General features: G+C 37.6%; 1 non-coding gene across 1 annotated transcript; it reads left to right on the forward strand.

The window, feature by feature from the left end:
- The first annotated feature begins 9,211 nt into the window (after positions 1–9,211).
- On the forward strand, positions 9,212–9,286 carry TRNAT-UGU (transfer RNA threonine (anticodon UGU)). The gene has a single exon. It is a non-coding gene; the product is annotated as a tRNA-Thr (tRNA).
- The last annotated feature ends 300 nt before the right edge of the window (positions 9,287–9,586 follow it).

Genomic DNA, 9,586 nt, shown 5'->3' on the forward strand with positions numbered 1-9,586 from the left:
ATGGTGCAATGTTCCCAGAGATATGTCAGAGCAAATAACAAGTATATGCCTGATTATGATCCAGCACGGCCATCAAATTATATAGCGTATGTAGATGCAAACAACCTCTATGGTCACGCCATGATGCAAAAACTGCCATATGCAGGGCTTGAGTGGGTTGAAGATTTCAATATTGAAGATCTTCAGAATTTTGATGACAGTGAATATGGCCTCTTCTTAGAGGTTGATCAGATATTTCCAGATCATTTGCACAATAAATTTTCTGATCTGCCCCCAATTCCCGAGGTTAGGTGCCCACCTGGCTCTAAACAGAAGAAATTGATGATGACTCTGGAGCCGAAACAGGGATATGTCATATATTACAAAAACCTCCAGTTCCTGATGAAGCATGGTGTTCAAGTGACCAAAGTTAGAAAAGTTTTGAGGTTCAGGCACTCAGAATGGTTGAAACCTTATATTGATACAAACACGGAGCTTCGAACATCTGCAAAAAGTCAATTTGATAAGGCCTTGTTTAAATTGATGGTGAATTCAGTGTATGGCAAAACAATTGAAAATGTCAGGAAACATACCGATGTTAAAATAATTACTGACCCCAACCGGAGCAAAAAATTGGTTGCAAAGCCCAACTTCAATTACAGAAGAATTTATGATGAGTACATGGCACTTTTCAACATGATGAAAACAAAGATCAAGTTTGATAAACCTATTTATGTAGGGGCTGTGATATTGGAATTGTCCAAATTACATATGTTAATATTGTATTATGATGTGCTGAAACCTTTTTATGGTGATCGTGTAAAATTATTGTACATGGACACGGATAGTTTTATTCTTGAAATTCAAACAGAAGATGTTTATCAAGATATGTCACAGCCTGAATTGTTTCCATACTTTGATACCAGTGAACATACAAGAATTCAACCCCACAACAAAAAGGTGCCTGGCAAGTTAAAAGATGAGACACTTGGTGATGTTATTGTGGAATTTGCTGGGTTAAGTGCCAAGGTGTACAGTTTTGAAACATGTAGTGGTGCTGTTGCCAAAAAGGCCAAGGGCATTGGCAGAGTGACTGTTGAAAAAGACCTCCAATTTGAAGATTATAAAAATTGCCTCAAATCACAGAGTTCAATCAGAACATCAGAAAATAGAATTCAGAGCGAGGATCACTTATTGACTTCAAATGTTGTAAGAAAAGTGGCCCTGGACCCACATGATGATAAGAGATGCATTTTATCATGTTGCATACATACTCTACCTTGGGGGCATTGTGATTTGAAAAATGGCAAACAATGCCCAATTACAGAGCATGATTTGAAATAAATAAACATGCCTATGAACTTATTTGGGTTCAAGAAACAAGGTATTATGAACCTGCCCACACCACAACCCTCTCCTGATTTACAATCTGTAATGTCTAAACTGAGTGGCTTGTTAATTATTCATCTGAACAGCATACTTACAGATAATGATGAAGAAACAGGTAAAAAATTGTACATATTTAACAATAATTTAAATCATTACCAATTACCTGTAGGTGGGCAATTGCAATTTATTACAACCCCTGAGGGTGATGTCAAGATTTCAGTAGGGAGAAATATTTATAGAATTAAGCACTCAAACATGATTTCTGGCACTGTATATACTGTTTCTGCTGGTGACTGCTTATATATTGAGGTCCCTGGATCTTATGACAAGCTTATACCCTTTTTTATAGAATTAAGAATCAGATACTCTATAATAAATAACCAGTAAAACAAAATGCCTAATGATATATTTGGCCATACAAGACATGAAGATCACAGTGATGAGATTCTGATGCTTGATGTCAGAGTCAAGAAATTAAGAAGTGATTTACAAGCTTTACAAACTACACTCAATGCCAGTCTTCAATTAGAAATTACAAATTTACAATCACAATGCATGGACCCTCTTCTTAAAATTGATTCTGAACTCAAATTGCTGCTTCAGAAATATACTGATTTGGCCACATTGGATAATTTTCAAAGTTTGGAAGAAGCTGTAGCAGCTCTTCAAGCCAAATTTAAGACCCAGGCTACGAACTCCGAGCAATTGAAACAACAATTGGAAGAGCAGATAAATAATGTCCAGACACAGCTCCAAACAATTGTCAAAAGCATAAAATCACAGGAAGATTTTGATCTAGTCATTTCCACTCTAAAGGAACAGATTCAGTCACTCCAGATACCTAATCTGGACCCTCTGAACAATGCCATAGCCGAGGTTAAAGAAAAAATTGAGACACTTGAAAATTTTATGAACAACTTGCCATCTTCTGATGCTTTGAATGCAATAACTCGGAGTGTAGCAAATATTAAGCTGCAACTTGAAACATATGAAGATTTTGGAAAAATTCAAAGTACCATAACCCATCTTGAGGGTACAATAGCAGCAGTGCAAAGTGATTTGGCAAATGTACAAGAAACTCGCCTGCCTGGGATTGTAGATACACTTGTCAGTGTCCAGCAACAGATCACAAAGCTTGAAAACCTCAACACTGAATCTGAACTATCTCATTTTCATCACTTGATCGATGATATCCAAACAAAGCTTGAAATTTTACAACGATCCACACCCTCTCAGGCAGATATAGCCCTGCTCCAAAATGCTATGCAAAATGTGGCTGATGCTTCTGAATTAAACAATGTAAAATTGGCACTTGAATCTTTGCAGAATACAGTATCAAATCTTCCTACATCACAGGAACTTAAAAATATTAAGAGGGCAGTGAATAGGATATTGAAATCAGAAGATATCAAGAATATCCAAGCAGAGATCAAACAACTCACACAGACAGTGGCCACTCTTCCAACCAATCAACATATTAATGAACTGCATGCCCTGTTTGAGGATATCAGAAGACAGGTCCATGATCTCACTGCTCAAAATTCAAAATTGGCAGTTGTTGAAAATTTGCAACAAATTGTAGCTAATATCAAGCAACAGCTAGGGACCATGGAATCCAATCAAGCAAATGCTCTGTCTGTTTTTGCCACCCAGCTTCAAGAGATTGTGCAACAATACAAGAAACTTGTTGTGGACATAAAAATAAAGCCAGGCCATGATGATGTTGTTAGAACCATCAATGAGCACCTTGAATCTGTAACAAGCAGATTGCTTACAGCAGAAAAAGAAATAACAGGCATAATCGAGAATCCAAAACATACAGTAATTCTTGAATTGTACAGCATCCCCAACAAAGAATATGATTCTCCATTTACACCAGGTGGCAAAATATATATGCTGTCCCCTGCTCAATTTTATTACCAGTTTTTTGTTGGGGGCACATTGAGACCAATCAAGATCAAATATTGGCATCAGCCACAGGCACACCACTACCCCACATTATCGATAACAAATGCTGATAACAAAGTAAAAATCACCAGTGTAGAGTTGGAGGATTTTACAGACCCCAATACATTAGAAACAGCCTATGCTGAAGATGATGGCTCTCTGGAATTTAAAATACAAATAGGGGACAAATTATATTTAGAAAATCCTGCAGTATCAGCTGCTGAACACCCCATAGTTGCAATATTCTTGTTTTCATATCATGTCTAGACAAATTATTGTTGATGAATTACACAGACAAGCCCGACATAATTATAAGAGACTGCCAGTAGTCACAAAGGGCATAGATGATTTATGGCAGAGCGACTTGATTGAGTTGTCAAGTGGACAGTTGAAAAACTTAGACAAAATCAACAAGGGCTACAAGTATCTACTCACTGTGATAGACACATTTTCAAAATTTGCCTGGGCTGTGCCACTCAAATCCAAGACTGGAAAATGTGTTACAGAAGCCATCAGGACAATCATCAATCATTCAGGAAGATCACCGCGCTATTTGCAAACAGATAATGGCAAAGAATTTTATAATTCTGTGTTCCAACAATTTATTAAAAGCCAGTCAATAAAACATTACTCGAGTTACAGTGATCTCAAAGCCTCAATTGTAGAGAGATTCAACAGAACCTTAAAAAATCTTATGTATAAACAATTCACACTGCAAGGTAATTATAAATGGATTAATATTCTTCCAGAACTTCTACATAAATATAACAACTCGGTCCATTCCACAATCAACATGAAGCCCTCTGAAGTAACTTCATCTGATGAGCAAAAATTGATCAGCACTGTTTATTATCCTAGATATCAGCCAACAACAAGAAGGGCCAAATACAGGGTGGGCGATCAAGTAAGAATCAGCAAATATAAGCACTTATTCAAGAGAGGCTTTACGAGAAACTGGAGCACCGAATTATTTACAGTGGTTCAAGTTAAACCCGGGACCCTTAACACTTATATAATAAAAGATCACCGAGGAGAAATTCTCAAAGGCAGGTTCTATGAACAAGAGCTCAGCAAAACTAAACAGCCTGACACATATCTCATAGAAAAAATCATCCGCAGAAAAGGCAACAAGTTACTTGTCAAATGGCTGGGTCATCCGGAAAACAGCTGGATCGATGCAGACAAAGTGATAATATGAGCACCTGGGATGTTATAAAAAGGCTGCCAGAACCTGAACAGCAGAATAAGATAAATGGAGTGCTGCTACCTGATAATATTAGGTGTCTTATTGTTGGGCCATCTGCTTGTGGTAAAACTACTCTAATGGTTGATAATTTTTTATTGGCACCCAACTGGTTAGACTGGAAAAACAGGCACTTGTATGTTTTCTCAAAGAGCTTGGAACAATTAAAATATCAGCAGCTGATGAAGCTATATGATGGATTGGATATTGCCACTTTTGAACCAGATGTTAAGCCACTCCATGAATGTCTCGATAATTCTGTTGTTGTGTTTGATGACATTATACTGGATAATCAAAACAAGGTTAGAAATTTCTTTACACAGGGCCGACACAAAAACATAGATTGCTTCTACCTGGCACAGACTTTTTCTAAAATACCGAAGCAACTGATCCGAGACAACAGCAATTTTATATGTGTGTTTCATCAAGATCATACCAACCTCAAACACATACATGATGAATATGTAGGTGGGGACTTGAGCTACAATGATTTTTCCAAGTTTTGCAGCAGGTGCTGGAACCAGGACAGTTATGGGTTTGTCACAATTGATATGACAAGAACACCCAATAGTGGCAAATACAGAAATAAAATCAACGATTTTCTAGACGTTGAGACATAAATAAATAACCATGAAACGACCAGTCATTGATGATCTTAAGTTAAGAGATTATCTTGTAAAAAGATTTAAGGGATGGAAATCAGAGAACCGTGGAATTTATGAAAAACACAAACAAACAGAACAGCCTGTCATTGATGCTATTAATAATTTAGGTAAGAATATCAAAACTGTTACAGAGCAAAATCAAGATTTGATCACAGAGCTTGTGCCTGTAGCTGCCAGGAACATATTAGATTATCCATTCACCCCACTTTCCAGCATTCATACACCTAGTCCTGTTGCTCCTAGAAGAATTGAAGCTAGTCAGGATCCTATTGAATTGGGTCTTCTTGCTCAAAAATATTTAACCACACCTAAAGACAATAAAGATGAGGTTTTTGGCTTATATGCCGACACAGAGCTTGATGGCAGCATTATTCATAGAATCGGTAATTTCAGAGTAACTTTTATGGGAGATGATATAATTGTTTATTCAGAATCTCGTCTCGGAGAAAAAGGTGCTTTTGTTAAGTACCCCGGCACACCTGGGTTGTGGGAACTGATGACTAGGAAAAGGCCTGGCAGCTATACAGATCAGGATTATGAGCATTACAAAGAAATATTAATAAAATCAGATGCTCTATACCAGAACAATGATCCCACACAAAAAAGAGTCAAGTCGAGCAGTGGGGCAAAATACAATAATTTAATCAAGCCCATATGGTCACAGATTAAGACTGGCAGTGGAATCAAACAATACAACACCCTGCCTAAAGAATTTGTGTGGGTTGATGATGTCAGGAAACTTGTAGATAGGTTATTGGTGATAGCTGGGGAGGAAAATGCTGGGAACCACAATTTTTACAATGAAAAAGTTGGAATTATGGACATGATAAGCACAAAATTATCTAATTTTATAGTGAATGACCCTAAGGGCATTGGATATCTTATAAAAATTATTAATACTCTACCACCTAAATTTTGGAATGTTTCTGAGGGTCGGGGCCTTGTTAATGACATTATAAACAAGCTGCCATTTGAACTACACATTCCAGGCTATCAGTATTGTGGTCCGGGCACAAAATTGGACCATAGATTAAACAGAGGGGACCCTGGTGTTAATCCTTTAGATGCTGCTTGTAGAGACCATGACATAGCATACAACACACATTCTGATCTTGACAAGAGACATGTTGCAGACAAGAAATTAGAAGAGGCCGCATTTGGCAGATTTGTAAGCAAAGATGCTTCTTTGAGTGAAAAAATAGCAGCATTGGGAACCACCATAGCTATGAGCACCAAACAAAAACTGGGGTGGGGGCTGTGAATATGTATATAATAAACCTACAATGAAGGCCAAGGGTGTTATGTATCAAATACCTTATGCAGGTCTTAAATCTCTTAAAACTATTGATAGCCTTTTGACCAAAAAGCAGCGCAAGAAAAAAAGCTCTTGTATTGCAAAGGGACATGGTATGAAATTGTTGCTTAGTACCCCCCAATTAAAAAAATTACAGCAATCCAGGAAAAAATTGCATACAGGGGGATTTATATTTACCATCCCTGCCATCTTAGCTGCTCTCGGGGCTGTTGGGAGCTTGGCCGGGGGATCAGCTGCCATAGCAAAAACAGTAATAGATGCCAAGAAAAATAGGGCAGAATTAGATGAGCAGAGGCGCCATAACCTCGCCATGGAGAAAAAGGGCAAAGGTGTTAAGAGAGCCATGAATAAGTTTAAAAAAAACAAGAACCGCTTACAAACCAAGATATTGAAGCTTTAATCAAGCCATTGGGCATCAAACATTTTAGAGGTGTGTACATGTCTGATTCTTTACCTGAACAACCACTCAACAAAGAGTGTGGCATAGTTAATTTGGATGAGTACAAAAATCAGGGCACTCACTGGATTTGTTATCTTAAATATTTAAAAGATGATGCATTTGTGTTTGATTCATTTGGAGGTGTTCCACCTGAAAATTTAATAAAATATTTAAAATCAGCTAATCTTTATTACAATAATGCCCGTGTTCAAAACTTCAAAGATGTTAATTGCGGACATTTGTGTTTATCTGTTCTCAGATACATGTCTCAAATAAATAAACCATCAATTGAAAATTTTCAAAAGGCCTTGTGGTATCTGAAACATCATGGGGGTATTCCATCTCACCAGCCAAAATTCAATATTGAAACTCAAATTACATGATGATATAGTGTATCCCAAAACAATAGCTCTCAGAGCATTTTACGGCATGTACTTGATACCTAATATTACACACCACAACAACACAATTGCAGTAGGGGATCAAAAAATTGTCATCACTCCAGGGCAATATAATCTGTCCACTCTAAATGCTCAATTACCCAGAGGTATAGTGTTAAGTCAAAATTCTGTCACTCACAGAGTAGAGATTGTATCTGCCACAGAAACAGTGCATCTGGGTACTATAGGAGAGCTGCTAGGCTTTGAGAACAACACAAAACTTGAACCGGCCATCAAACACACTGCTATGAATATACCCAAATTCTTAGCCATAGAGACTCTGAATATTCACTGTAATGTGGCCGAGGGTATGATCACCAAATCAAATGGCATAGGCACTCACAAACAAACCGGCATCATTGCGACATTCAAACCTAATTCCGAATTCATGGAGCCAATCATCTACAATCCATCCCCAACATTATATTTTCCTGTGTGTCATAATAGAATAGATTACATTGAATTGATGGTCACTAATGAAAAAGAAGAATTAGTTGATTTTGCTGGAGCCACAACAACTGCTATCATAGAGATTAACATTTAAATAAAAATACATACAATGGAAAATATTGAGAGTTATGAGCTACAATCATTCCCCCCAAACAGGAGGACATTTGCAAATTTAAATCAACCCAACACGGAGGTTGAGGTTGATCTTGATGTAGGGGATGGCTTTATACACCCCCACAGAGCAGATCTATACATCAAATTTGATGTTGTAAAGCTCGATGGAACAGATTATCCTGCAAATTCGAATATAAGATTGGTGGATAATTTTGTGCCGCATCTGTTCTCTGAAATTGAGATCAGAAAACATGGCGTTGTTATAAACAGAATAGATTATCCCGGCATTACCTCCACAGCTTTGGCCACATTAAAATTATCCAAAACCGAGGCTTCTTACTACAAAATAGGCGGATTTGAAGCTGGTGATAAGATATTATCTAAAAATCACACGGTGCTGTTTCCTATGCGCCTGTTGCCAGGATTCTTCTCAGATTACAAAGATATCATGTGGAAGGGTGGTTTAAGAATTACATTTAGAAGAGCTGCAAATGATAACAATACATTGATGAGGTACAATACATTAAACCCTACAGGGGAAGCTTTGCCTAATACCTTACCAGATGCAGGCAAATGCATTATTCAGACTATGGAGTTAAGAATCCCCGTTGTTGAGTATGAGGCCAGTTACGCTCTTAAATACAAAGCAGATATCCTAAAAAATCCACAGGTTCCTCTTCAATTTTACACATATCAATGCGTACAGAAGGTTGCCACTGGTACTTATTATGAATTTGATGCGACAACTTCATTCTCCAGTATTCAATTTGACATGCCTGATTTTGTGGTGGTACTGTTTCAGACCGGAAGACACAACAATCAGGAAAAAAATTCAAGTAGATTTGATAACTGCAACATCAAGAACATTTATCTTAAAAATGGCAGAAATGAAGTCTTTCCTAGAGAAAATTATAATTTAGACATGTCCAAGGATGATTTTCTTAAATTATATGAGGCTTTTTCTTCCTTCAAGCGCGTCACTACTGGCAATACTGACCTGTACTACGCACCAGATGAATTCAAGGAACGGAGACCCATGTTTGTAATTAACACTTCGAAAAGAAAACAGGTTGTGGTTAATGATAGAACAAACATTAAAATTATCTGTGAATTCCACGAGGCTTTACCAGATGACACCATATGTAGCGTTATTCTCATAGGTGAAAAATCATATATTTATGATGTGAGAAATGAGCGAGTCACGGAGCAGTTCTAGAAGCACAATTCAGGGCTTCCCCCATGGCGCAGTGGTAGCGCTATTGCCTTGTAATCAAGAGGTCCCGGGTTCGATACCCGGTGGAGGCACAAGTAGTTTGGATCCCACTTTAAAACTGTAGGGCCAGTCCCGATTAGCCTTACTGTGCATAAAATGGACTTAAAACAGCAACTCGAACTAGCGACACGATTCAAACACAGAAACTCTTTGGATATAAAACAATACTTTACCGTCAGAAAATATATTACCTACCCATTTTATATTACCTATGCTTACGAGCAGAAAAGCTTTTACCTACCCAGCACATCTGCCCTTGCAATTATTTTGTTGCGACAATACCAAACCTTTGCATGATAATATCCGAGAAGGCAATTCCTCAATATGATGGA

Source organism: Lepisma saccharinum, unplaced genomic scaffold (genome assembly GCF_977018435.1).
Source record: "Lepisma saccharinum unplaced genomic scaffold, izLepSacc3.1 HAP1_SCAFFOLD_832, whole genome shotgun sequence".
NCBI lineage: Eukaryota > Metazoa > Arthropoda > Insecta > Zygentoma > Lepismatidae > Lepisma > Lepisma saccharinum.